The 27,680-nt window shown below is 45.8% G+C and overlaps 1 protein-coding gene across 3 annotated transcripts in view; it reads right to left on the reverse strand.

Moving 5' to 3' along the window:
- CACNA1E (calcium voltage-gated channel subunit alpha1 E) overlaps positions 1–27,404 on the reverse strand; it is a 498,274-nt gene extending 470,870 nt beyond the window's left edge. For 2 of the 3 annotated variants that reach the window (XM_063603599.1, XM_063603598.1), the window contains exon 1: positions 27,074–27,403. The gene's annotated coding sequence lies outside the window, so the exon portion shown is untranslated. Of the gene's footprint in view, positions 1–27,073 lie in introns of all 3 variants that reach the window. The other variant, XM_057301979.2, reaches the window with a different exon arrangement.
- Positions 27,405–27,680: the final 276 nt, after the last annotated feature.

A 27,680-nucleotide genomic window follows, 5' to 3' on the forward strand; every position in this document is an offset into this window, starting at 1 on the left:
AGTGCCTCATATGGCAAGAGAGGGAGCAAGGAGGGGAGAGGTGCCACAGTCACTTGGACAACCAGATCTCACGTGAACTAGTAGAGCAAGAACTCACTCATTATCATGAGGACAGCACTAAGCTGCTCATGAGGAATCGATCCTTATGACCCAAACATCTCCCCCTACGCCCACCTCCAGCACCGGAGGTCACATGGCAACATGAGATTTGGAGGGGACACCATCCAGCCCATATCAGCCTCTCAAACTTGACAGAACGAAAGCAGCATTCTTTCTCTCTCCCTCCAGCCTCCTCCACCCCAGTCTTCTCCTTGTCAGTGAATGGACCCCCATCTACCCAGTTGCTCAAGCCAAGTTCCAGGAGGCATCCTAATTGATGCCTCCCTCATCACCACCACCAACCACAGCCAATCTGTGGGCACGTCCTGTGGCTGTCACCACCAAAATACCTCCCAATATACCACCCCCTGTCCTGTGATTTTGGCAGCCCACTAAGGGATAGTCCTCTCCCCTGGCTCTTGATGCCCTGCCACCCATTTGTCACACAGCAGCCAAAGTGAAGTTTCTATACCTTTTTGTTGTGAATATATAAGCAGGAAAGTGTACAAAACAAAACCATACAAAGTGAGCCATGTGGAAGCACCCACAAGGTCAAGAAATAGAACATTACCAGTTCTACTCTGAAGCCCACTTTGTGTTCTCTATCAGTGGTCCTCTTTCTCTGCCAAAGACAACCACTATCCACGCTTTCGAGGTAAGCACTTCTTTGACTATTCTTATATTTTATCACCCAACCATGCATCCCTAAAAGCACCCAAACATGCATCCCTAAAAGCTCTAGTCTGGGTTTTGGCTGGAACTTGAAGTCTCCACAAATGGAATCAGACGGCAAGGATTCTGTTCTGTTGGGCTTCTTTCCCTCAGCATGATATTTAGGAAATTCATCCGTGTGTGTAGCCATAGTTTGTTCATTCTTATTGTCATATGACAATCTATTATTTATCCATTCTACTGTTGATGGGCATTTGAGTAATTCCCAGGGTTTTTTTTTTTTTACTATTATGAATAATGTTGCTACAAGCAGTTTGATATGTCTCTTGGTGCCAAAATAGTCTTAAACATAGATCAGAGCCTGTCACTCCTCTGATTAAAATTCTCCAAAAATCATCTTATCATACTGAAAATCCAAATGCTTTATAAGGCTATGCTTCCTCCTCTGACCTCCTCTTCTTCCCCTTGCCCCCTTGCCCAGAGCACTAATGCCTCACCAGCCTCTGGAACATGCCACGCCTGGGTCAACCTCTGGGCCTTTGTACCTGCCCTTCCCTTTGCCTAGAATGCTCTTCTGCCAGGTCTTGACATAGTTGGCCCCTTCTTACCATTCAAGTCTAGAGTCAAATATCACTTCCTCAGACAACTCCCTTGACCACTTCATTTGGAAGACACTCCCAAATCTCCCTCTTCCACACACCCTTGTCCTGTTTCCTTCCAGGAACTTGTCACTGTGGGAAGAGTCTTATTTACTTGTCTAGTTACTTGATTGTTGTTTATCTCCTCCCACCTTTATCTTGTTCACTGCTGTATTCTCAGCACCTGGAATCTTGTCAGACACAGAGTGAGCGTTCAGTAAAACTTTTTTGAATGAATGGATGGATGGATGAATAAATGAATTCCCAGGAAAAATAGCCATGTAAGTAGTCCAGTGGCAGTTGGGAGAAGGGAGTAGAGTAGACAGCAGTGAACATTTTTGAGAACAACAGAAAAAGAATAAAGGAAAGAAGAGAGGCAGGAGATTAACACTGATTGAAACTCTGTGCCCTGTGCCCTAGGCCAAGGGTTTCATGTTGGGCCCATGCAGGGCTGGTCTCTGGTGTGCTAGAGGGCTGTGTGCCCCTTGCAGGCTGGTTGAGCTGAAGCCCAGGAGAAGGTTCCCTGGGAGGCAGAGAACACTGAACCCTCTTCAGAGCACAGCCAACCCTTGCTAAAGTGGGAGAATAAGGGAGGCTGCCTTTAATCCTCGTCTAGACAAGGGACGAGGAAGGTGGGGGTGTTTCATTATTCTCTAAGAAATCAAGGCAGCAGCATGAGACAATCTGGGTGTCAACCTGACAATGCAACCTCTAGGAATGACAAACTCTCCTCACTGCTGCTGCAGTAAACATCCAGAGAGCAGCAGAAGCCAGCACCAGACCTCAATATCTTCCAGCCGGACTGTGGGGTGTGCTCCAAGCATTTTGAAGCACTTCCCTGCACAGACCCAGAGCAGCAAGGCCAAGGCTTTGGGGAGGGAAGACTGGAATAGGAGCAATCATAAAAGGCAAGGCAGGAAGGTGCTCCTCTCGGAGGTGGAATAGGAGGGCAGGACCACCATCAGGACACAGGAGTAACTTTAAGAACCTGGACTGGAAGGTAAGAGGCCTGAGTTCTTCCTGGTCCCTCCTTACCTGTGTGATCTCAGGCAAGCTTCTTAATCTGCCAAGGGTCAATTACTTCCACTTCAAAATGGACACAAAGAGACACCCTCTTTGTCAACATCTCAAGGTAATTGTAAGGATCAAATGAAATCACATATATAAAATAGTTTGTAGACAAATGTAAGATGATATTGATGGGCCTGAAACACATTCACTACTCAGAAAGTAAAAGCAGATAGTAAATCATCAGCCAAATTTGGAGTAAGTGGCAGGATTTGGGGGAATTTTTCCTTGAGGGACACTCATAACATCCTAGGCCAGGAGGGTAGAAACTAAGTTTCTATCAGCACAATAAGATCTCTACTAGTTAACAATGTGGAACCCTGTAATAAAAAATAAAAACAAAACCCTAGGAATGAATTTAATAAAAAATATGCAAGATGGATGAAGAAGCTTTTAATTTAAATACTATTTAAAGACACAAAAGAAGAACTTGAACAAGTGGAAAATCATACCACATTCATGAATAAAGAAACTTTATATCATAAAGATGTAAATTTATTCTCAAAAAAATTACCAATAAATTTTGTGGAGGAGCTAGGTAAGTTTAATTTAAAGATCATGTGGAAGAATAAATAAGTAACATTATCCCAAAAAATTCAAAAAAGAAATGTATCAAAAATGACTAGCCATACAACATATTAAGGCATATTATAAAATCGCATTAATTAAAACCTGTATTCTGGCATATGAATAAACAAATTAATCAACAGAATAAAATAGAAAATGCTGAAACAGACCCATATACCTATAGGAAATATTAAATTTGAGATCACTGAGGAAGAGATGAATAATTCAATAAATAGTATTGGGACAAGTGAGTAGACATGTAAAAAAAATTATGTAGGATCCTTCCCCCAAGTCTTCTACCAAAATTAATTATCAATGAATCAAAGATTTAAATGTAAGAAATAAAGCCATGAAAAGTGCTAGAAGTAAAAAAAAAAAAAAAGTATAATTTTTGTGTTTGTGAAGGCCTTTGTAAGAATAATATACAACCAAGACACAATAATAAAAAGACTGATACATTCAACTGTATAAAAGTGTAAAAACTGTCATAAAAACATAAACACCTTCAAAAGGCAAACTACAAACTAGGAAAACATTTTCTGAATTTATACTACAAAAGCCTAATTTGCTTAATATACAAAATAGTCTACAAATTAATAGGAAACTGTGCAAAGGATATAAACAATCATTCACAGAAATGGAAATATAAATGGTTTTTAATAATTTTAAAGATGTTGAATCTCACAGTAAGAGAAATGCATATTGAAACCAGGAGATACCATTTTTTATCTCTCAGATAGTCAACCAAAAATGTTTGGTAACACAGTATATTAGTAGGGAGGCAAGGAAATAGGTACTATGTCGGTAGATGAATAAACTCTACAATTTCCTTGGAAGGTTATTTGGGACTATATTGCAAAATTTTAAACTCATACCACAAAATGTGGTATATACATACAATAGAATATTATTTAGCCTTAAAAAGGAAGGAAGTTCTGGTGATATAACATGAATGAAGCCTGAAGACACTATGTTAAGTGAACAACAGTATCAAAAACAATAAAATACTCAGGAATAAATTTAACCAAGGAAGTGAAAGATCTGTGCACTAAAAACTATATAACATTGATTTAAAAAATTGAAAAAAAGGCATAAATAAATGGAAAGATTTCCCATGTTTCTGGGTTAGAAGAATTAATATTGTTAAAATGGTCACACTACCCAATGTGATACACAGATTCAGCACAATCCCTATCAAAATTCCAATGGTACTTTTCACACAAATAAAAAACAATTCTAAAATTTGTATGGAATCATATAAGATCCTGAATAGCCAAAGCAATCTTGAAAAAGAAAAACAAAGTTGGAAGCATCATACTTCCTGATTTCAAATTATATTACAAAATTATAATAATCAAAACAGACACATAAACCAATGGAACAGAATAGAGAGCCTAGAAATAATTCAAAGCATAGACAGTCAACTAATTTTTGACAAGGCCACCAAGAATACACTATGGAGAGAGGACAGTGTCTTCAATTAATTGTGCTAGAAAAACTGTATATCCACAGGCAAAAAAAAAAAATGAAACTGGACCCTTAATTTACACTATACACAAAAATCATCTCAAAATGGATTAAAGACCAAAACATAAGACCTGAAATCGCTCCCTCTCCCTCTCCCTCTCCCACTCCCTCTCCCTCCCCCTCCCCCTCCCCTCCCCCTCCCTCTCCCTCTCCCCACGATCTCCCTCTCTCTCTCCCCATGGTCTCCCTCTCCCTCTCCCCATGGTCTCCCTCTCCCTCTCTTTCCACGGTCTCCCTCTCTCTCTCCCCATGGTCTCCCTCTCCCTCTCCCCATGGTCTCCCTCTCCCTCTCTTTCCACGGTCTCCCTCTGATGTCGAGCCGAAGCTGGACTGTACTGCCGCCATCTCTGCTCACTGCAACCTCCCTGCCTGATTCTCCTGCCTCAGCCTGCCGAGTGCCTGCGATTGCAGGCGCACGCCGCCACGCCTGACTGGTTTTCATATTTTTTGGGTGGAGACGGGGTTTCCTATGTTGGCCGGGCTGGTCTCCAGCTCTTAACCGTGAGTGATCTGCCAGCCTCGGCCTCCCGAGGTGCCAGGATTGCAGATGGAGTCTCGTTCACTCAGTGCTCAATGTTGCCCAGGCTGGAGTGCAGTGGCGTGATCTCGGCTCGCTACAACCTCCACCTCCCAGCCGCCTGCCTTGGCCTCCCAAAGTGCCGAGATTGCAGCCTCTGCCCGGCCGCCACCCCGTCTGGGAGGTGAGGAGCGTCTCTGCCTGGCCGCCCATCGTCTGGGATGTGAGGAGCCCCTCTGCCTGGCTGCCCAGTCTGGGAAGTGAGGAGTGCCTCTTCCGGGCCGCCATCCCGTCTAGGAAGTGAGGAGCATCTCTGCCCGGCCGCCCATCATCTGAGATGTGGGGAGCACCTCTGCCCCTCCGCCCCGTCTGGGATGTGAGGAGCGCCTCTGCCTGGCCGCGACCCCGTCTGGGAGGTGAGGAGCGTCTCTGCCTGGCCGCCCCGTCTGAGAAGTGAGGAGCCCCTCCGCCAGGCAGCCGCCCCATCTGGGAGGTGAGGAGCGTCTCCGCCCGGCAGCCGCCCCTTCCCGGAGGTGGGGGGCAGCCTCCGCCCGGCCAGCCGCCCCGTCTGGGAGGGAGGTGGGGGGCGGCCCCCGCCCGGCCAGCCGCCCCGTCCAGGAGGGAGGTGGGGGCCGGCCCCTGGCCGGCCAGCCGCCCTGTCAGGGAGGGAGGTGGGGGGCAGCCCCCGCCCGGCCAGCTGCCCCATCCGGGAGGTGGGGGGCACCTCTGCCCGGCCACCCCTTCTGGGAAGTGAGGAGCCCCTCTGCCCGGCTGCCACCCTGTCTGGGAGGTGTACCCAACAGCTCATTGAGAGCGGGCCATGATGACGATGGCGGTTTTGTTGAATAGAAAGGGGGGAAATGTGGGGAAAAGATAGAGAAATCAGATTGTTGCTGTGTCTGTGTAGAAAGAAGTGGACATAGGAGACTCCATTTTGTTCTGTACTAAGAAAAATTCTTCTGCCTTGGGATGCTGTTGATCTATGACCTTACCCCCAACCCGGTGCTCTCTGAAACATGTGCTGTGTCCACTCAGGGTTAAATGGATTAAGGGCGGTGCAAGATGTGCTTTGTTAAACAGATGCTTGAAGGCAGCATGCTGGTTAAGAGTCATCACCACTCCCTAATCTCAAGTACCCAGGGACACAAACACTGCGGAAGGCCCCAGGGTCCTCTGCCTAGGAAAACCAGACCTTTGTTCACTTGTTTATCTGCTGACCTTCCCTCCACTATTGTCCTATGACCCTGCCAAATCCCCCTCTGCGAGAAACACCCAAGAATGATCAATAAAAAAAAAAAAGACCTGAAATCATAAAAGTGCTGGGAAAAAAGAAATAAGGGAAAAGCTCTTTGATAGTGGCCTTGGCAATAATTTTTTGAATATCACACCAAAAGCTTAGGTAACAAAAGCAAAAATAAACAAGTGGTACTGCATCAAACTAAAAAGCTTCTGAACAGCAAAGGAAAATCCAACAAAATTAAAAGACAGCCTACTGATTGGTAGAAAATATTTGCAAACTACGTATCTGACAAAGAGTTAATATTTAAAGTATATAAAGAACTCACACAACTTAGCCGCAAAAAAAAAAAAAAAAAAAAAATGGGTAAATGACCTGAATAGACATTTTTCCAAAGAAGACACATAGATGGCCAAGAGGTGCATAAAAAGGTGCTCAACATCACTAATCATCAGGGAAATGCACATCAAAACCACAAGGGGACCAGGTGCTGTGGCTCACGCCTGTAATCCCAGTATTTTGGGAGGCTGAGACGGGCAGATCACTTGAGGCAGGAGTTCAAGACCAGCCTGGCCAACACGGCGAAACTCCATCTCTACTAAAAATATATAAATTAGCCAGGTATGGTGGCGCACACCTGTAATCCCAGCTACTTGGTAGCCTGAGGCAGGAGAATCGCTTGAACCTGGGAGGCAGAGGTTGCAGTGAGCCAAGATCACGCCACCGCACTCCAGCCTGGGTGAGAGTGCAACACTCCATCTCACAAAAACAAACAAAAAAAAGCCCACAATGGGGTATAACCTTATACCTGTTAGTATGGCTATTAACAAAAAGACAAGAGACATGTGTTGGCAAGGGTGTAGAGAAAAGGAATGTCTTGTACATTGTTGGTAGGAATGTAAATTGGTACAATCATTATGGAAAACAGCATGGATGTTCCTCAAAAAAATTAAAAATAGAACTACCATATGATCCAGCAACCCTTCTGCTGGTTATATAGCCAAAAGAAATGAAATCAGTACCTTGTAGAGATATTTGCACTTTCATGTTAACTGTAGCATTATGCACAATAGTTAAGACAATGGAAACAACTTAAGTGCCTACCAATGGATGAGTGGATAAAGAAATTGTAATATATATACAGAATGGAATACTACTCAGCCTTTAAAAAGGAGATACTCTCATTTTAGACAACATGAATGAAACTGGAGGATGTTATAGTAGACAAAGAACCTAAACACAGAAAGAAAAGTACTGCGTGATCTCACTTACATGTGGAATCTTTAAAAAGTCAAACATGTAAAAACAAAGAGTAAAATGGCGGTTAGGGGCAGGAAGGAGGAAGAAAAGTGGAGCAGTAGGTCAAAGGGTAAAAACTTGCAGCTATATAGGATGAATACATCTACAGATCTTAAATGTACAGGGTTAGGGCTATAGTTAACAATATTGTATAGTACACTGAAATTTTGTTAAAAGGGTAGATTCTACCATCCTGGCTAACACAGTGAAACCCTGCCTCTACTAAAAAAAAATACAAAAAATTAGCCAGGCGTGGTGGCGGGCGCCTGTAGGCCCAGCTACTCGGGAGGCTGAGGCAGGAGAATGGCGTGAACCTGGGAGGAGGAGCTTGCAGTGAGCCGAGATCATGCCACTGCACTCCAGCCTGGGCGACAGAGCGAGACTCCGTCTCAAAAAAAAAAAAAGAGTAGATTCTAAGTGCTCCTACCACACAAAACAGGAACTATGTATGGTGAAGAATATGCTAATTTGCTTGGCTGTAGTAATCATTTTACTATGGATGTGTATATCAAAACATGTTGTAACACCTTAAATATATGAAATACAGATATAAAGAAAATTAAAATATAACTATATTTATTTTAATTTTCTTTGCATTATATCTATGTAATAGATATAAGACATTATATAGATGTAATATAAAGAAAACTAAATTCCAAAATCACTTCCTACTTTAAGAAAAAAAGACATTATGCTAGATGAAATAAGCTGATCACAAAAGCACAAATACTATATGATGTTACTTATATGAGATACCCAGAGTAGTCAAATTCAGAGAGACAGCAAGTAGATTGGTGGTTGCCAAGGGCTGGGGGAGGGAGGAATTGGAAGTTAGTCTTTGATGGGTAAGCAGTCTAGTTTGGGAAGATGAAAAAGTTCTAGAAATGGAAGGCAGTTGCAGTTGCACAACAATGTGAATTACTTAATGCCACTAAACTGTACACTTAAAAATGGCTAACATGATAAATTTTATGTCATATATATTTTACCACAATAAAATAAATACAGAGAAAAAAGAAACCATAAACAATACACAAAGAGTACGAATTCTAAAGTCAGCTGTGCTAGGCCTAAATCCTTGCTCCTTCCTTTAACAGCTATGTCACCTGAGACAAGGTACTTAACATTTCTAAGCCTCAGTTTCATCATCCACAAAACAGTAATAATAGTACTGCATTGAGTTGTTTTGAGGCATGTATAGGGCTTAGAGTAGTGCCTACCACATCATAAGAACTTGATAAGTAGTACTTTCTTATTTATCATTATTATTAACAGTTATTGAACACCTCTAACATCTGGGCATTTTGCCAAGTACTAGGAATACAGAGATGAACAGGATGGGTTCCTGCCTTTAAGAACCTCACCACTTAGTAAATGGTCCCTTAACTGATTCTATCTTCACTCAAGCCCTCACTGTATGAGCAAATGTTGAAAAGTCACAATGGAAGTACCCATCAAGAGGAAAAACAGGAGACTCAACTAGATTGAAGGTCTAAAGTAAGTTCTATTGATTAGACCTGTCTGAAATAGAAGGGACTATCCTGAAAAGTAGTGAGGTCGTCTGGATAACTACTTATCAGGCATACTGCAGAGAAACTCAGAAGTTGGACTATGAGATCTCTATGGCCCCATATGGCTCAGACAGTCTGTGGTGCTCTAGGGTGGGGGCCAAGGACTGGACTATGAGCAGCTTGGCTGGGGAAAGGCTCCAGGGTGTCAGCCTCACAGACATCTCTGCTTCATGACATCATCCAAATTCCCCCCAGCAGGAACCTGAAGTGTCCATATGTCAGGTGTGAATTCAAGTCCAAAATTACAGACATGATTTCCACATAGACGAATGGAGATGAACCAAGGCACAATGGTCCCTGGATGGCAGACAGAAGGGTAAAAAGGCCCAAAGAGAGGGCCACCACTGCCTTTTTCTGGGCCAGGGCATGCTCCAGGATGCAGGCCTTGGATTAAAACTACAGCAGCATGCACAGCTGAAAACCTGAAGACAATACCCCAAGGCCACCTGTGAATCCAAAGAGGGTATCCCACTCCCCAGATTCAGGACAGCACAGCTAGGCTAGCAACCAGAGGAGTCTGAAAGCTTAGCATTTAAGGAAAAGAAAAACAGGTCTCTTTCTTGGAGGTTTGACAGTGTCCTGCACAGAGACAGAAGGAAAGACAAGACTCCCGTTTCAGTCTTGGGACATTATGTGCAGTCAAGACTTCAACTGCAGCATCCACTTAGGGCTAAGGATAAGGAAGGGCAGGGCGATATTCCCTACATGGTCTGCAACCAGGCAGCTTTCCTGAGGGTCTCAGAGGAAAGACAGTGTGGATCCTGTTTGCTAGAGATCCTGACTTCCTTTCTTGGAGTGCAGGGTTGGTAGGAATAGCAATGTGATCAGGGAAGGCCTCACTGATACAGTGACATTTGAGCAAAGACCTGAAGGTGGTGAGGGGCAAGCCATACAGAAACCTGGAGAAGAGCATGCCAGAGGGAAGAGCAAGTCTACAGGGCCAGAGGCGAAGTGTGCCCAGCACATGTGAGGCACAGCAAGGAACCTGTGCAACTGGAATAGAGAGAGATGGGGAGAGCAGTAGACAGTCCAGGGAGATAAGCGGTGGGGCAGCTCTCAGACCCTGCAGGGCTCCATAGGCCATTTTAAGGCTCTAACTTCTACTCTCAGTAAGATGGGAAGACACTGGAGGGTTTCAGGCAGAGGAGTGAGACCCCCTGACTCAGCTTCTAAAGGATCCTTTGAGCTGCTGGGTTGAGAACACACTCCAGGTAGGGCAGCATGACCACCTGTGTCAGTTACGGGAGGCTGTGACAGTAGCTTGAACCAGGCTGGTAGCAGTGGAGGTGGTGAGAAGCAGATATATTTTGAAGACAGAGCCAACAGGATTTGCTGACAGATTGGATGTGGGGAGTGAAAGAGAGGTGTCAAGAATGATGCTGAGATTTTTTGGCCAGAGCTATTAGAAGGATGATGTTGTCATTAACTGACATAGGGAAGATTGAAGAAGGAGCAAGAAGATCAAGAATTCATATTTAAATATGCACAGTTTGATATGCCTGTCAGACATCCATGTGGATACCTCTCATAACAATTGGATGGACACGTGTAGCATTCAGGAAGAAGGCCAGCTATATGTTTAGAAGTCATCTATATTGGGTGGTATTTTAAATCTGGACTTTGGATAAGTGATTATAGATAAAGAAGAGGCCTTAGGACTGCACCCTGGGGTATCCAAGGCTCACAGCTGGTTGATGACAGAAAATTAACAAAGCCCTGGAAGGAGTTAGCAATGAACACGAGGAGAGGGCGTGTCCTGAAAGCCAGATGAAGAAGTGCTTGCCCATGTCAAGGACTCATTAGGTCAAGTATCTCAAGATGAAAACTGAGAGTTGACCACTGGATTTAGCAATGGGAAGGCCATTTATGATCTTGGAAAGAAGAATTTTGGTGAAGTGAGGGGAGAGGAGAGCCTCATTAAAGAGGGTTCAAAAAGAATGGAAGTGGCCAAATAGTGCAAGGAAAGTTTCTCTTTATAAATGTATTCCAACTAAGAAATAAAGAAGGAATGGCTGGGCATAGTGGCTCACGCCTGTAAATCCCAGCACTTTGGGAGGCCAAGGTGGGTGGATCAACTAAGGTCAGGAATTCGAGACCAGCCTGACCAACATGATGAAACCCCATATCTACTAAATACAAAAAATTAGCCGGGCATGGTGGTACATGCCTGTAATCCCAGCTACTTAGGAGGCTGAGGCAAGAGAATCCCTTGAGCCTGGGAGGCAGAGGTTGCAGCAAGCCGAGATTGTGCCATTGCACTCCAACCTGGGTGACAGAGCGAGACTACGTCTCAAAAAAAAAAAAGAAAGAAAAAGAAATGAAGAAGGAATGACAGGATTAGAAAGCATCATTTTGTAAGCCCCTAATGAAACAAATGATCTCAGCAGGAGCTAGCAAACTATGGCCCTTGGGCTATATCTGGCTCACTTGCTTTTATAAATTAAGTTTTATTGGAACTCATCCATGCCCATTGAGTTATGTATTGGCTGTGGCTGCTTCTGAGCTACATTGGAAGGACTGAGTAGTTGAGACAGAGACCACATGGCCCACAGACTAAAATATTTACTGTCTGGCCCTTTGCAGAAAATGTTGCCAACCCTGATGTATGTAATGGGTGTGGGCTTGGAGGAAGTGAGACCCCAGAAGATGGGCACAGAGGAGAGGGCAGGGCAAGTCAGGAGGAGAAATAAAGTGAGTAAAGGCTGAGGCTTGTGAGGGGAAGCCTCTTCCACAGACTTCTAGTGTGTTCATGCCAGAAGGGACTGGGGACTGATGTAGTCCACCCTCCACTGCCTCACTGTGAATTGCTTCCTGTGGGCCTGCTCAGTGGCGTCTGGGCCCACAGCTGATGAAGGGAGCCCCTTTCCTTCAAGGTGTAGGTAGCATCCTCAGAGAGATCCAGTTAGCACACAGAGGATGGAAACACCCCTACCTGCATGACTCCCATACCACCAGATGTTTCCATGAGGGCAAGCCCTAGGCCTGCCTTTCCACCTAGTAGTATCTCTGTCCTCTGCGTTCTGCACGGACCTCTTCTGGTTGACTCACGATGGATAGCCTTGATCGAGGGTGATCCACCCAGGCTCCAAGTAGAATGACTTTTAGGAGACTTTGGGGTCCCAGATGTAATATCAGCATTTGGAGTGTGCATTTTATCAGTTTGAGTCCATAGCTTTCATCAGATTTTCAAAGGGTTCTATGACTACAAAGGTTAATAATCACCACACTCAAAGTTCAATAATTGTTTGATGTACTGGATTTAGGAGCAAGTCTGGGATATAATTACATCTGTCAAGTCTCCTTCAAAAGTCAATATGTGCTCCCCACCCACCAAACTAGAAGACTTTTTCTGGATCAATGAAAATAAGAATTAAAATTATTCAATGGCAGGCTGATAACAGTGCAAATCTCAAGAATCCTCTATGTTCATAGGCCGAACAAAAGAGCAAACTTATCAAGAGCTAGTTCCCATGTAATAGCTGACATTATACACACTTAACAAGCCATGAATACTTAGAAAATAAAAATGGGATACAATGTGTATCTTTTAACTGAATTATGTTTCATTATCTCTTTTTTTTTCCAACTTTTATTTTAAGCTCAGGGTAACATGTGCAGGATGTACAGGTTTGTTACATAGGTAAATGTGTGCCATGGTGGTTTGCTGCACAGATTGTCCCATCACCTAGGTATTAAGCCCAACATCCATTAGCTATTCTTCCTGATGCTCTCCCTTCTCCCACTCCCCAGTCTTCGACAGGCCCCAGTGTGTGTTGCTCCCCTCAATGTGTCCATGTGTTCTCATCGTTCAGCTCCCACTTATAAGTGAGAACACGTAGTATTTGGTTTTCTGTTCCTATGTTAGTTTGCTGAGGATAATGGCTTCTAGCTCCATTCATGTCCTTGCAAAGGACGTGCTCTTGGTCCTTTTTATGGCTGCATAGTATTCCATAGTGTGTATGTACCACATTGTCTTTATCTAGTCTAAATTGATGGGCATTTATGGTATTGATATAAGAACAGACACATAGACCAATGGAACAGAATAGAGAACCCAGAAATAAGACTGCACACCTACAATTATCTGATCTTCGACAAACCTGACAAAAACTAGCAATTGGGAAAGGATTCCCTATTTAATAAATAGTGCTAGGAGAACTGGCTAGCCACATGCAGAAAAATGAAACTGTTTCATTATCTTAATGGTTTGAATGACCTCTACAAACTAGCATCACCCGAGCCCTCACAACTTTACATGCTCTGATGGTTAATATTAGGTGTCAACTTGACTGGATTTAGGAATACCTAGAGAACTGGTAAAGCATTATTTTGGGGTGTGTCTTAACAGTGTTTCCAAAGGAGACTGGCGTGTGAGTCTGAGTGGAATAGGTGGGGAAAGCGTACCTTTAATGAGGTCAGGCACCATCCAATTACCTGAAGGCTTGCATAGAACAAAAACAGAGAAAAGACCCTCTCCTGGAGCTGGGATACACTCTTCCTCCCCTCTCCTTGGACATCAGAACTCAGGGCTCTCCACTCTTTGGATTCCAGGACTTATACCAGCCACCGTCCTTCCAGGTTCTTAGGCCTTTGGACTGAGCCATGTTACTGGCATCTCAGGGTTCCCAGCTTACAAATGGCCTGTGATGGGCCTTCTCAGCCTCCGTAATCACGTAAGCCAGTTCCCCTAATAAATCCCCTAAAATAGATAGATAGAAAGATATTGTCTATCTATCTATCTATCTATCTATCTATCTATCTATCTATCTATCTCCTATTGATTCTCTCTCTGGGGAACCCTAACTAATACACTTCCCCACCATAGCCATGCCTGAAAGGATATAAGATCCAAGGCAATCTGCACCGTCTGCCTCCCACAAATACTTTATATGCTTGCTTAATCTACTTTTACTGGGCTTGAGGCTCTGAGATGCCATAAGACAGCAGATTAAGAGGGCCAGCCACAGGTACTATGGTGGTGCCCAGCTAGAGCTCTGCTTGCCACCCTGCTCTCTTCCCTTCCCCCAAGAGCTCAGTACAATCCCTTGCTCTCAAACAAGCCCAGATCATCTCTAGCTAATATTTGTTGATTGTTTCTACTGATTCAATCTTTACACAAATCCTGTGAGGTTAGGTACTATTCCTACATACATCAAGGAAACTGAGACTCAAAGAAAATAAGTCACTGTATGGAGCCACTTAGCTAATAATTGGGAGAGCTAGGACCCAGTCTGAAATTTGCTGCTGTGAGCCCTGCCCTGCAGCACTGACTCCCTGGCTGCTTAGCTCTTGCTCTTCTGACACTACGTTGGACTCACCTGCCAATAGGAAATTCTGTCACAGGGACTTGGGCAGCTTTATGTTTCAGCAACAGAATTTCAGCAATGATTTCTCAGGTGCCAGCAGGCCTTGCCTCACCCAAGGGGGACAGAACATGACAGAATCTGGGGTCGGAATTGTGGCAGCCACACACGGAACTCGGGCTGTGTTTGCCCCGTTCCCCAGGCACCTTCCCCAGGCTGACCCTCTGGCACTCTCCTCCACTTATGCCCAGCACAGCCAGCATCACCAAGACCCCTGTTTTGACATTTCTGAGGTGCTTCAGCCTATGGTTTCAGCCATAAGAAACTGGAGGCAGGCAGAGAAGAAGGGGAGAGGGGGCTGGGGGGAGGTGGCCATGGCAGGGAGGGGTGGTGGTGAAAGCCAGAGGAAGCAGGAATCAGAACGAAATCAGGGAGCCGGGATGCCTTCATAGGTCAGGGGTGAGCTCAGGAAGGGGCCTCAGCTTCTCTGTCCAATCCAGGAACAGCTGATCAGCCCAATTCCTTTGAGACACTGGGTCTTCAGTATGACAATATCCCCAAAATGAGGGCACGGAGAGCATGAGGCTGGTAAGGCAGCAAGGAATGTGCAGGGAGAAACAATGCTACGTCTCAGCTCACACGCTCAGAACCAGAGCAGCTTCAGTTCCTCCTGAGTCAGGGACTGGGAGGGGCAAATCCCTGCAAGACCCATTTCTCCCCTACTCCCCTCCACTCCCTTGGACCTGTATCCATTCAACCAACAGTGATTGATATGCTGCTATATACCAAGCACTGTGCTGGGCTCTGAGACACAGCCATGAACAATGCAAACACAGTCCCAATCCTTAGGGAACTTTCTGCCTGGGAGACACAGATGCTAAACTAACAAGTAACTAAGTATACACACATGAACTGGGATGAGAGCTATAAAACTGTAGGATGCTATAAGAGAGTGTCATAGGGGAACATAAATTAGATGGGCTAGGGTGAGGGGTGGCAGTTGTCTGTGAGACAGAAGATCTCACTGAAGAAATGACAGTTAAATCAAGAACTGAACAATGAATAGGCACTAACCAGGTGAATGGGGAGTGAGAGGATGGGAGATTATGGGGAGAGGGAACAGCATGTGCAAAGGCCTGCAGTGAGAAAGAGTGTGGCGTGTTTTAAAAGAGGCCAGAGTAGCTGGAAGGTGGTGGGTGATAGAGAGCAATGTAGGCATTGAAGCTGTGGTGGGGTAGGGGCTGGAGCATGCAGGGCACAGAGACCATGGCTAAGATCTTGGAGTTCAAGCTGAAAAGTGGTATAATCATGTTTATGCTTCAAGATCATGCAGGCTTCCTTGTGGAGCTTGGAGCTCCACAAGGGGACCAGAGAGGAAGTGGAGAGATTGGTTAGGAGGCTGTTGTGATTGTCCAAGGGAGAGATGAAGGTGGTTTGGTCTTGGTAATGGCAGCAGAGCTGGAGAGAAGAAGACAAGGTCGAGACATATTGAGGGATAAGGTGGACAGGCTTTCATAATGGATCACCTACAGGAATACAGAGATGCAAGTATCAACAATGACTCCTGGACTTGCGGGTGGATGAAGACGCCACTCACCAAGACAAAGAAAGCTGGAGGAAAAACAGATTTGGAGGCAGAGATTAAAAGTTCACTGTGAGATGCCTCTGAGACCACCCAGTGGAAAGATTAAGAAAGCCATTGACTATAGAGGTCTAGAGCTTAGGAGAGAGGTCTGAGCTGGAAGTATAAATTTGGGAGTTGTGATAAATTCTTTGAGTAATGACACTATGGTGGCTGTGAGAATGTGCCTAGCAGACCTCTAGGAGACACAGGACTCCCTTGATAGCCAACTTTGGCGTGAGGGCCTCCCAAAAGCCTTGCAATCCTCAGATTGCACAGCAGGCAGGGACCCTTGAACTCAACTTACCTTCCCTCAATCTGTCACTCAGGGTTAGACTTGCATGGTGGTCTGATGGCTTTTCTAGCCTTTCCCAACTCCTTCCCCATTACTCTCATCAGTTTTTCTCCTAATAAAAATCCATGTACATTTCACCCCATCTTGGTGGCTACTTCTCAGAAGACCCAGGCTAACACAAATCCCAATTTGTTCACATTTTCCTATATCCACGCCTTGGGTAGTCACTTCCTATACTGAATCTAGCTTGGCCATGTGACTTGCTTTAGGCAATGGAACAGTAGGAAATGTGACACAAGCAGAGAACTGAAAAAGGCTTGCTCACTGGGGCTTGCCCTCTCTCCTTGCTATTGTCTGAATGTTTGTATCCTCCCCAAATTCATATGTGGAAAGCTATTCACCATTGTAATGGTATTAGAAGGTGGGGCCTTTAGGAGGTGATTAGGTCATGAGGGTGGAGACCTCATGAATGGGATTAGTGCCCTTACAAAAGAGGCCCCAGAGAGCTCCTTACCTTTCCACCATGTGAGGACACAGCGAGAAGACACCACCTATGAACCAGGAAAAAGGCCCTCACCACGACTAAATCTGCCAGCACCTTGATATCAGACTTCCCAGCCTCCAGAACTGTGAACATTAAATTTCTGCTATTTATGAGCCACCCAGCCTATGGTGTTGTGTTACAGCAGCTCAAACAAAGACACTTGCTTCTGAAACCTTCTGCAACTATGTGAAGACACCTGGGCTGGCCTCTCTGTGGACGTGAAATCGTGAAGAGAGAGGCTCCAGCATCCCAGCTGTCCCCCTGCCCCTGCCTCAGCTGATGACCCATAGATGTCAGTGAGGCCAAACCAGACCATCCAACTCCAGCCAGGCCAGCCTAGGACAAAGGAACCACCAGCCAACCCACAGAATTGTGAGAAATGCTAACTGTTGTTTTAGGCCTCTGAGATCGGAGGTGATTTATTATGCAGCAAAAGCTAACTGCTACAGGAGTGTGGGGCATAAAGATGATATTCAAAGCCATGGGACTCAGCTGGTCTGATCATGGATTTGTAGGTCCTGCCCTCATTCTCCCAACCCAGAACCTTTCCTAGAGTTCTTGCCATTAGCCAAAGCTCTTTCTGAACATTTATTTAGCACTTAACTGTGTTCTAGACAACATATTGAGGAGCTGTGGGTATACAGTGATAACTGAAATACAGTCTTCACCCTGGGGGGAAAGATGGGGGTTGGGGAGATCAGAGAAAACTCTTCTTTGATTTTCTATAAATTACAAATTGTTGGATATAAAGTTGGCAGGAATATGAAATCTGCCTGGATTCTTCCACTTCAGCTTCATGGCAACACTTTCTACACAGATATATATACCACATACACACTCCGTAGTATTACTGCCTTCAGTCAACTCCCTGCTTTCTCTGAGAGGAGTTGGTGGGTACTCACTGTCACTTCAAAGTCAAGTGTTAAGGACCTTGTCAAAGTCATAGTTGGTGAGCACAATGACCCCATCATAGGGGAGATTATACTGCAACAAAGGGAAGGAGAATCAGGATTTGCCAAAGGTTCCAGAGTAGCTTCTTTACTTGTTTATATATTCAGTAAACTTATCAGTCACCTACTAAGGGCAAAGCATTGGAGACACATAGATAAAAGACACAATCTTCGCCATCAAGGATTTCAGCCTAGGAGAGGCTGACGGTTACAACACTACCTAAGGAGTACAGTGTCAGAGGTAAGCACGGGATGCCAAGGGAGTGCAAAGGAGAAGAACCCAGGACAGCCCAAAGGGATCGAGGAATCAGGATGAGCAACTGAGAGCCAGGCCCACGTGGGGTGGGTGAGGGCAGGTCAGGTGATGAACGTCAGGGCAAAAGGGAGGAACAAGAGTCACAAATGACTCCCAGATTTCTGTCTGGGGCAACAGGACGGAGGGCGGTACCATTTGCTGAAAGAGGCCATGTGAGAGGAGGACAAGATTTGGGAAATGAAGATGGGTTAGGTTTTAGACAAGGTGAGTTTGAGACACTATGAGGTGCTGAAGTATAAACATCTAGTATTCAGTTGGAGAGAAATCTCAAACTCAAAAGAGAATCCTAGGTTGGAACAGAAATTTGGAAGTCACCAGCATACGAGCGATGGCCAAGGCAAAGGGAGGGATGTGTGGACCATAAATAGCTGAAAGGGCCAGGGTGGACTGGGAAGCACCTGTGTTTAAGGATCAGTCACTCAGTCCCATCTGGAGGAGGAACTCAGCCAGAGCTAACCACAGGAGAAACTGCCAAGCAGTGGGAGCACCCATGAGACACCATAAGGTATCCAGGCCTCCTTCTCAGGGCTGTTCCGCTCTCCTCTCAGCAGTCTATTGTGAATGGCCAGGACAGGAATTAGCACTAAGAGCACTAAGATGTTACTGATTAGTAACAGATCTCGTCAGAAATATTTGCATTTTAATTAGGGGTCCAAACCTCACAATAATTCTGGTTTCGAAGTCAAGACTGGATTCAAACTCAGGATCTACCACCTACTATGATCTCGGGTTCTGCAGGCCTTTCTGCTCATCTATAAAACAAGAATGACAATTCCTGTACCTCAAAAAGGTGTACATACAATATAACTAGTTTCTGGGGAGTTGTTAAATGACTTAGCATATGCAAAAATCGGAAGTGAGGAGCTGGGGAAGGAGCTGGGATTGGCAGCGGCCTGGGTGTGGACAAATCCTCCAAGATTTAACTTCCAAGGAAACCGGCGGCGGAGCTGGTGGAGGAGGCGAGGATGTGTGGCCAGTGCACGCGGAGTGCAAGGCGGTCTAGTTGGGAGCCGCAAGAGCCTGCCTGGTGTGGCAGGCACACGGAACCCAATCCCTGTCTGTCCGCTGCGGCCTGGGAGGGGAGCGCCTGCCTCACCAGAGGAAGGAGCACGAAGGGAGGAGTTCCGAGAGGAAATAATTAGTGAAATATTTGCAGAAGATGCTGGGATGTGGATTTAATTCCGGATGGACAGTGGTGCTTCTGATTCCCTCAATCTGTTTCCCCACCCACGATCTCCTCTTTCCTTGGCCTAGACACACCAAAAATAATTCAATAAAATAAAAATAAAAATTTAAAAATAAATTTAAAAAAATAAAAATAAATAAAAAACTAGTTTCTGGCACATGCTGGATGCTCCACACTCAGTTATCCTTCTAACAGGGGTTCCCAAACTAACGTGCATGAGACTCCCCTGGAGGGCTTGGCCCCGCCCCTAGAGTTTCTGATTCAGGATATCTGGGACTGGGCATGAGAATTTGAATGCCTAAGAAGTTCTCGAGGGTGCTATGTGGCTGGTCCGGGAACCACACCTTGGGACAGGATGTTCTTCCTAAGGACCCCGCCCGTGTGAGTGAATAAACACTCCATGTACCCCCAGACTGGTCTTGTGGCCCTGGGGAAGGGCCGTGAGGTCTGAGCTCTAGGGTCTAAGGGCAGGAAGCATGATAAACCCAAAGGGAAGTGAGGGGCAGGGACACACACACAGCCTTCTCCCTCAGCTGTCACCCAAGATGTCTCAAAGGCTAGAAGTTGAGTGATTCACACCTCCGTGTTTGAACAACTGTGACTCACAGCTCTGGGTGCAGGAGGTGGGCTGTGTTGACTCAACTCTTCCGGCAGGCAGGTAGCAGGGAGAAGGGGAGCAGGTCTGCAAAGTCTCAGTCAGCAGTCCGCGGAGTGGACTGAGAGCCCCTCTGAGCACGATGGGCTCCACCCTGGGCTGGAGAGAAGAGAGAGCTGTGGCAGCACTGGAGGAAGGCAAAGGCTATGAAGTCTGTATCCTGTGCAGCATGGGAAAAACAGCCACCCTCCCAGATGCAGGAGATGGAAGGAGGCCTGGACATCTCTTCCCAATTCCTGCTAAGCTAACCTCTGTCCGCTCTGGGTTAAGAAGACCCTGAAAAGCAAGAAGAGCAACCTGGAACTTACACAAGAACACTGCTCCCTCAGTATTGCCTGTCCCTCTCCATCCCTCGGTACCCTGTAAACCCAGGGAACCTCCACTCTCCCAGGGCTTCATGGATGCAAACCTCCAGGAAAGCCCAGTAGTGGCAACAGTGGAAGGAACAGGATCTTCCTTCCACAAAGGCCTGTCCTAGGCATCATCTAATTTATTTCTTAAACATTTCCTTTGAACTTCCGATTTACATTTATAATTTAATTCATCCTACATTCACTACTATGCTAGGTACTGAAACTGCAAATATTAATTAATCACAATGCTCAACCTCAGAGAATTTTGCTCAATGAGATATAAAATGTGCTGCATTCATTTCATAGTCTCAAACACTTCTGCATAAAATTTAACTTATTCCTCATAATAGCCATAGAGAATCTGTGATATAGATCCTATTTCATTTTTATCATTCTGATCTTCGGCTTAAATATCACCTCCTCAGAAGCCTTCCCTGATGTTGCTATCTAAAGTGTGACCCTGCCACTGCCACATCACCCTCTATTAATTCTCCAAATGCCATTCATTACGGTCTGATTTTTTTTTTAAATCTACTTATCTATGTATGGTTTCTCTCTTCCTACAATATAATATAAATTCCACAACAGTATGATATCTGGCTGTCTTGTTCATTGCTCTATTCCCAGTATCCTAGTCAGTGCCTGGTCCAGAACAGGACCTCAGGACACATTTTCAGAAAGAGGGAAGAGAGGAAAGGTGAGTAGAAGAAAGGAAAGGGAAAGCAGGGAGAACTTAAGTGATTTTTCACCCAGTGACAGAACTGAGTTCACATAAGGGGCTTTGCCCCCCCAAGCCCAGGCTCCTTCCTCTCCAGTCATCATGGGAGCTGCTCTGGACCAGGGCTCAGGTTCTGAGGTTGGAAGGCTGGCTTTCCTTGCCTGGATGAACCTAGGACTCTCAGACTTCAGCACCGAATAGCTCATTAACCCAGAGTCTGAGATCCAACAAAAAAAGAAGGCGGAAGTTGGATGTGTGTTTACCTGTCATTATGAATCCCTCACTAAGGAAAGGGTGGAACTTTTTTGTATTTAGGATCATTACTTTCAAGAAAACATCAATCAAGGACTAAATAAGTCAAGAGTAACTCAATTTACCTTCTTTTCAGAAGCAGAAATGTAAATGTTCCTCACAGCTTTTTAAATTAAGAACAAAGAATAAAATTCCTATTCAGTAAATATAGCAAACAAAAAAATCCTATTGTATGACTAGTAAAGGGTAAGAGAGGGAGATAGATAATAGAAGAAGAGAGAGAAGGGAAGGGAGACAGAATCATATGACAGTCAATGATCCTAACATGGGAAGGGGCCTCAAGTGGCCATTGGCTCCAGTTCCCCTTCTCTGAAAGACAGTTCTGTGCCTGTGTATTAATAAGTGGAGACCCAGCAGGTTTAAGTGCTTTTCTTGTGGTCATCTAGCTAGTATGGATTGGAACAAGACCAGATCCACTATGCCAGCGTCAGAGAATATATAATTTGATAAAAGAAATACTTTATTAAAGTACTGGACTTAGAGCTAGACACCAATCACTTAAGAGAAAGAACCATGCATCTTTATTTTCTCATTCCTTCTGGAAAAAGCACATGTACACATTTGGTTCATGAGAAAGGGGAAGGAACCCCAAAAGGCACTTAAGAGAGGCATACACACACTCTCTGCAAGACAGCAAGGCACAGAGAACTACTTTGATACCAAGTTGCATTTTTGCAACTACAGTGATATTTTCATCAATAAGAGGTGTGGCCATCGGTGCAGCCCTAGATTTTTTTTACCCAGGTTAGAAATTATATGAAAACTCACAGGGACGGATGCACTCCCGTGCCATACGCAGTTGTGCCCAAGACAGCATCACACCTTCATCCTGGTGCTCCCAGGGGCTGTGCCCTCCCTCAGCCCCATTCAGCTGCTGCTGTCACTACCAATCCTGTACTGAGAATCTAGAGCACTCTCTCTTCACCCCAAGCCCAGACTAGTGTTTATGGAGGAAATTTTATTTTTCAACTGTCATCCACATAGTTACAAAGGCCCTGTGATTCAGAGACTGAATCTTCCAGAGCAATAACACATGAACATAAATGGGAAGGCCTTTCCTTGGAGGAGCCCCATTCTATAACCTCATTCAGTGCAGTTACCCCCAAGTCCATGCATGTATTGCAGACAATAGAACCTTCTTGAATCCTCATGTCAGGGATGAGGATGACATTCATAACACCAGTTTTCCAGGTTACAATGAGAAAGGTACCACACATCTTTGCTTCTGCCAGGAAGGTACTTTATTTGCACATAAACAACTCTAACTATTTGTTACAACTGTTTGTAAAAATGGTTTTGCAAGGGGCTTTTTGGTTCTGAATGGCTTTATAGTTTGTAACATGTATACTTGGTCCAATGGCCTAGTTCCAAGCTCTCCCCACACTGTCAGCACCAGGAGGACAAAGACCATGTCTCTTCTTCTCCCTTTGTCCTGTCTCTCACCCCCACCCTCTTCCCCCACTGCTCAGATAATCATTCAGGGCATATTGTAGATGGTTGTTAGTATAGTATTGTATTTCCTGCTTTTCCCAATTCTCCCTCACTTGTTGGGAATGCAAAGTAATATATGCCAGCATCTCATCTACTCATCCCTGACCAGCTGAGCTACCCAATTTTTCCAGACCAGAACTGGGCTGAGGCCTGCCTACAGGAGACCAAGGGCAGTCGCTGCTCCACCCAGAAGGTTTCTTCCATGGCCCTCCATCTAACTCCTGTCCATAAGCCCCATCTGCCCCGCCTACCCTCCCCCAGTAGAAGGGAAGAGAAAAGGCGTGGTTCTGCCTCAGATTTACAGAGCACAGAGCAGAAAGCCACCCTGAATTGTGGGACTGCTGAAGCTAGAAAATATCCCAACCTTCATTTTCAGACAAGTTAAATGAGGCCCAACTAGGTTACCGATTTGCACAAGGTCACATGGCTTCTTAGAGAGGCTGAGTTGGGTAGAAATGAAGTCTCCCACGCAGTACTCTTTAACTACCCTATCCTGACCCAATCTCCGTCCTGCCTCCTTTCCCCCCAGCCATGCTGTTCTTGGTCTGGTAAATTATTGTGCTGCAGGGTAAGTGGGAATGACAATGCCTAGAATTATCTACATGAGCCTCTATTTTTGCCTTTATGATAGAGAGGATCTGAGGGACCCAACCAACACACTATCAACTAGTGATGGTCTGGTTCCCCTACTAGTCTACAGAACTATTTCTGGGGAAGCCAAGGAGTGAGAAGGCCTTTTCCAATCTAGGCCATGGTCAGTCTCTGAGACAACTGGATTCACCTAACTATGATCCTGAGAGAAGCAGGCATCAATAACTAAGGTGCAGACAAACCCTGAAAATCAGATGGTGACATGTGCTCTGCCTTTCCATTAGACAATTCCACCACCCCAGGTAGGATTCATGAGCTCACTGGACTGGGATCCAGAGATGAGATCCCTGTGGTGAGATCTAGGTTGCCAGGCAAAAAGTGGAAGACACACAAAGTTTGGTTGTTCATCCCTTCCAAATCTCATGCTGAAATGTGACCCCCAGTGTTGGAGTTGGGGACCTAGTGAGAGGTGTTTGGGTCATGGGGGCTGATCCCTCATGAATGGCTTGGCACCATCCTCGAGGTAATGAATGCATTCTCTTTCTATTAATTGCCACAAGATCTGGTTGTTAGAAAGAGCCTCCCTCCTCTCTCTCTTGCTTCTCTCTCGCTTCTCTCTCATCTTGTGATCTGCACACACCAGCTCCCCTTCCCTTTCCACAAAGAGTGAAAGCTTCCTGAAGCCTTCACCAGAAACGGATGTTGGCACCATGCTTCTTGCACAGCCTGCAGAGCCATAACCCAAATAAACCTCTTTTTTTAAAATAAATTATCCAGCCTCAGGTATTCCTTTATGGCAAAGCAAAATGGACTAAGACGGACACCAAGCAAGGACACTGCTGACAGAAAAAATGGGGGTAACATGAGTTAAGGACCAGTCAGGATGGCCGAGCAGACTGGCCAATCTACCCCACTCTGGAACCAGCCATCACCCCCCAGGCTGAGCAGCTGGGACTAACTCTGTGAGTCAGATGCCATCAACTTCAGCACAAAGGGTCAACCTCGTGTGCAGGGAGTCAGCTAGCCTGGGTTCAAATCCCAGCTCTGCCTCCTACTAGCTGGGTGAACTTGAGAAAGTTAGTTAACTTTTCTGAGCATCAGTTTCCTCATCTATAAAATGGGGATACCTACTTAATAGGATTGGTTAACAATTAATTATGAAAATGCCTGGAAGCTGCTTGGTATAATATTTGGAAAATATAGCAATAAGTAATCAATCAATGGTAACTACACTTTTTGAGGCCCTGCAGGAACTTAGCTGTCTGGCAGATTTATGGGCTGCAAGGGGGATGGAGGTGTGACTGACACATCCGTAAGAGTCCTCATCACTCCCTCACACAAGCAAGGAAGTAAAAAACAGACATTTCTCCACAATAGGATGCTTCTTGAATATGAGTTTCTCAGTTTGAAATCCAGACATGTAGGATTTTTTTTCCTCTTCCTTCTCTCTCACACTCAACACACACATCCTAGCCTTCAAGGAGTGGAGGAGCTGTGACAGCGATGATCCAATAGCTCAACCATGTGACTCTGTGGGTCACTGTATATCATGCTACCATCACCACAACACTCACAATTCCTGGCAGAAGGACAGCCTCCTGGGAGTCCCAGACTCATAAATACAACCAAGAAGACAGAGGTATAGATGTAAATCACTCTCAGTTTGTCATCCCTGCAGAGTTAGAGCATGAAGCTCCACTCCAGGAATGGGCATTTCAGAGGGACTCATGTAATTGGAGAAAAAGGTGTTCATCAAAGGAAAGAGATTTGTATTTGAGAGCTGGATTTTCAGAGGGAACTGAAATAAAGTCTATTAGAAATCTGAGTCAGGAAAAACGATGCAAGATCCAAATGACATGAAACCAACGCATGTTGCCTCTTGAATTATCCCTACCTCTAACCTAGCATAAATACAGTCACTCTTAGGGCAATCATTTATCTCTATCTGCATGGGAGTCTTCATTGGCCATGTGTAATTATTACCAACATCTCTGTCCACTCTCAGAAATGTCCCAGCTTGGACAATCAGTCAATCATAAATGATATGATTACACTATACTACAAAGTGGTAAAAAACTTCTTAGCTGGTCAGAAACTTAGCATGTGAGAGAATAGTAGAATGGAATCAAACAACAAGAAATGGTCATCTTAGTTTAGATGGTAGAAATCGCTGCACCATCCTACAAGACCCACGTATTTACAGTGGAAGTTCTATATTTTCCCATTAGCAATTTATCTTGGAATTGCAAATGGGAAGTTTTTTCCTGGTGTCTAGCCCAAATCCCAACCCCAGGAGAGAAAGCCCCTTTTCCTCTGGTTCTGACCTCAGTGGAGATAAAGCAATGCCCTTATTTAAGCATCAGAAACATCCTTTCCTTGCAGGAAAACACTTCTCTGAGTTCAGCCTGCTCTGTGGATTAAGCTTATCCTGACTCCCAGCCTTTCCTCTATGACACAGTGTGATTCTCAGCCAAGAGTAAGTACGAATCAATGTTCCAACACGGTGAACCATTACGACAAGCCCCCAGATCTCTGCACGCACCCACAGCCTGAATCATCTGCTCTGAGCAGCCAGACTCACAGACACGATTGCAGCAAGTGACCTCAGTCCCCTGCGCAAGGAGGAAGCCGCGATCTCAAGGGAGACGTCGGTGGGTTAGTGTCTCCCATTATTCTCTCCAAGACATGGGCACAAAGCAAAAAAGCACAGAAAACTGGATGTTCCATCCCTGGGAAAGGACGCACAACCACTCTCGCACAAGGAGACTCAAGCCGGATCAAAAAGCAAGTCACCCTATGCAGCCTGGCTTTCTCTGTGCTCTTTCCTCCCCTACTTCGAGCCCCAATTACCAGTCTTGTCCCAGGAAAGGACCCACCCTACTCGCTCTGACCCGCAACTCCATAGACACCCAGTCCACCCTACAGCAGTCCCGAGTCGCCTCCAAAGGCACATGCAGCTTCCTTCACGGAAACTTCGCTGCAAGCTCAGCCACTGGCCCGCGCGCCCTCCCCACCAGCGATCCGCGCACAAAACTTCCGGAAGCCGGGGACCTGCTGAGCCGCCCGAGCCGGAGGCATGGAAGGGCGGCCGGAGGCCCCAAGGCTTGCGAAAACCCAGCGGCTCGAGCCTGCTCCCTTCTCGGAGCCTGGCTCCGTTCCCCGGCGGCGCGAGAGCCCCACTCACTGCTTGGTGAGAACCCTGCATCCTCGAGCGGGATGCTGCCCTGAGCGCTGCGGCAAGTGGCGCAACACGCACACCCTAAGCGCCAAAGAGCGCGGGGGCTTTCCCACGCCAGGACAATTCCCACGGAAGTTGCAAAGGAACTGACAGAGCGTGCAGAGGAGGAACAGGCAGCGCGTGCAGAGGAGATTCCGAGAAGGTTAGGGCCAACTACGGATCTCCAAGGTCCATGCATCCCCCCAACACGTAGAAGCGCGGGGGCCAGACCCGTGGCGCCGCCGGGGAGTGCAGCGCAGCCCCGCAGGCAGTGCATGCGGGGCGCAAGACAGACACATCTCTGGCAGTAAAAACCCGGGGCTTACCTTGAATTAATGCACAGTCCCGCGCTCAGCTGAATGAAGAGGGTGTGCTAGTATTCCCGAGACATCACTGAATTATTTTAAAAGGGGAAAGGGGTGGGGATGGGAGGGCGAAGACGGGGGAGGAGAAATGGTGAAATTGAAGGGGGAAGAAGGAGGAATCCACAGAAAGAATGGGGAAGGAAGGCAGGCGGAGGTGAGGGCCACACACGGAGAACAAAATAAATAAAAGAGAAGAGAGACAATTTTTAAAAATCTATCTCTTGCTCACACTGTGGAAAAGAAATTTCTGGCAATCAGAAAGAGAACTCGCATACATGCCCCCCCCCCCCAGACGGCAGACCAGGGTCTAACAAAGGAGGAGGGAAGAGAGCTATATCCAGACAGCAGAAGATATCGCTGTCCAGACACGGGCGGCACGCGCGAGGCGGCGAGGGAGCGGCGGGAGGGTGGGAGCTGAACGCCGGCGTGAGCGCGCATACACCCGGGGCTGGGGGCGGCGGGCGGGGGGAGGGGGGCGCCACGAGGCTTCATTTAGGCGGGGATTTGTGTTGTAAACCGCCTGAGGTCAAGAATTTAGGTCAGGGTTTCTGTGGAAAAGTTCAATAAC

Source organism: Pan paniscus, chromosome 1 (genome assembly GCF_029289425.2).
Source record: "Pan paniscus chromosome 1, NHGRI_mPanPan1-v2.0_pri, whole genome shotgun sequence".
Taxonomy (NCBI): Eukaryota; Metazoa; Chordata; class Mammalia; order Primates; family Hominidae; genus Pan; species Pan paniscus.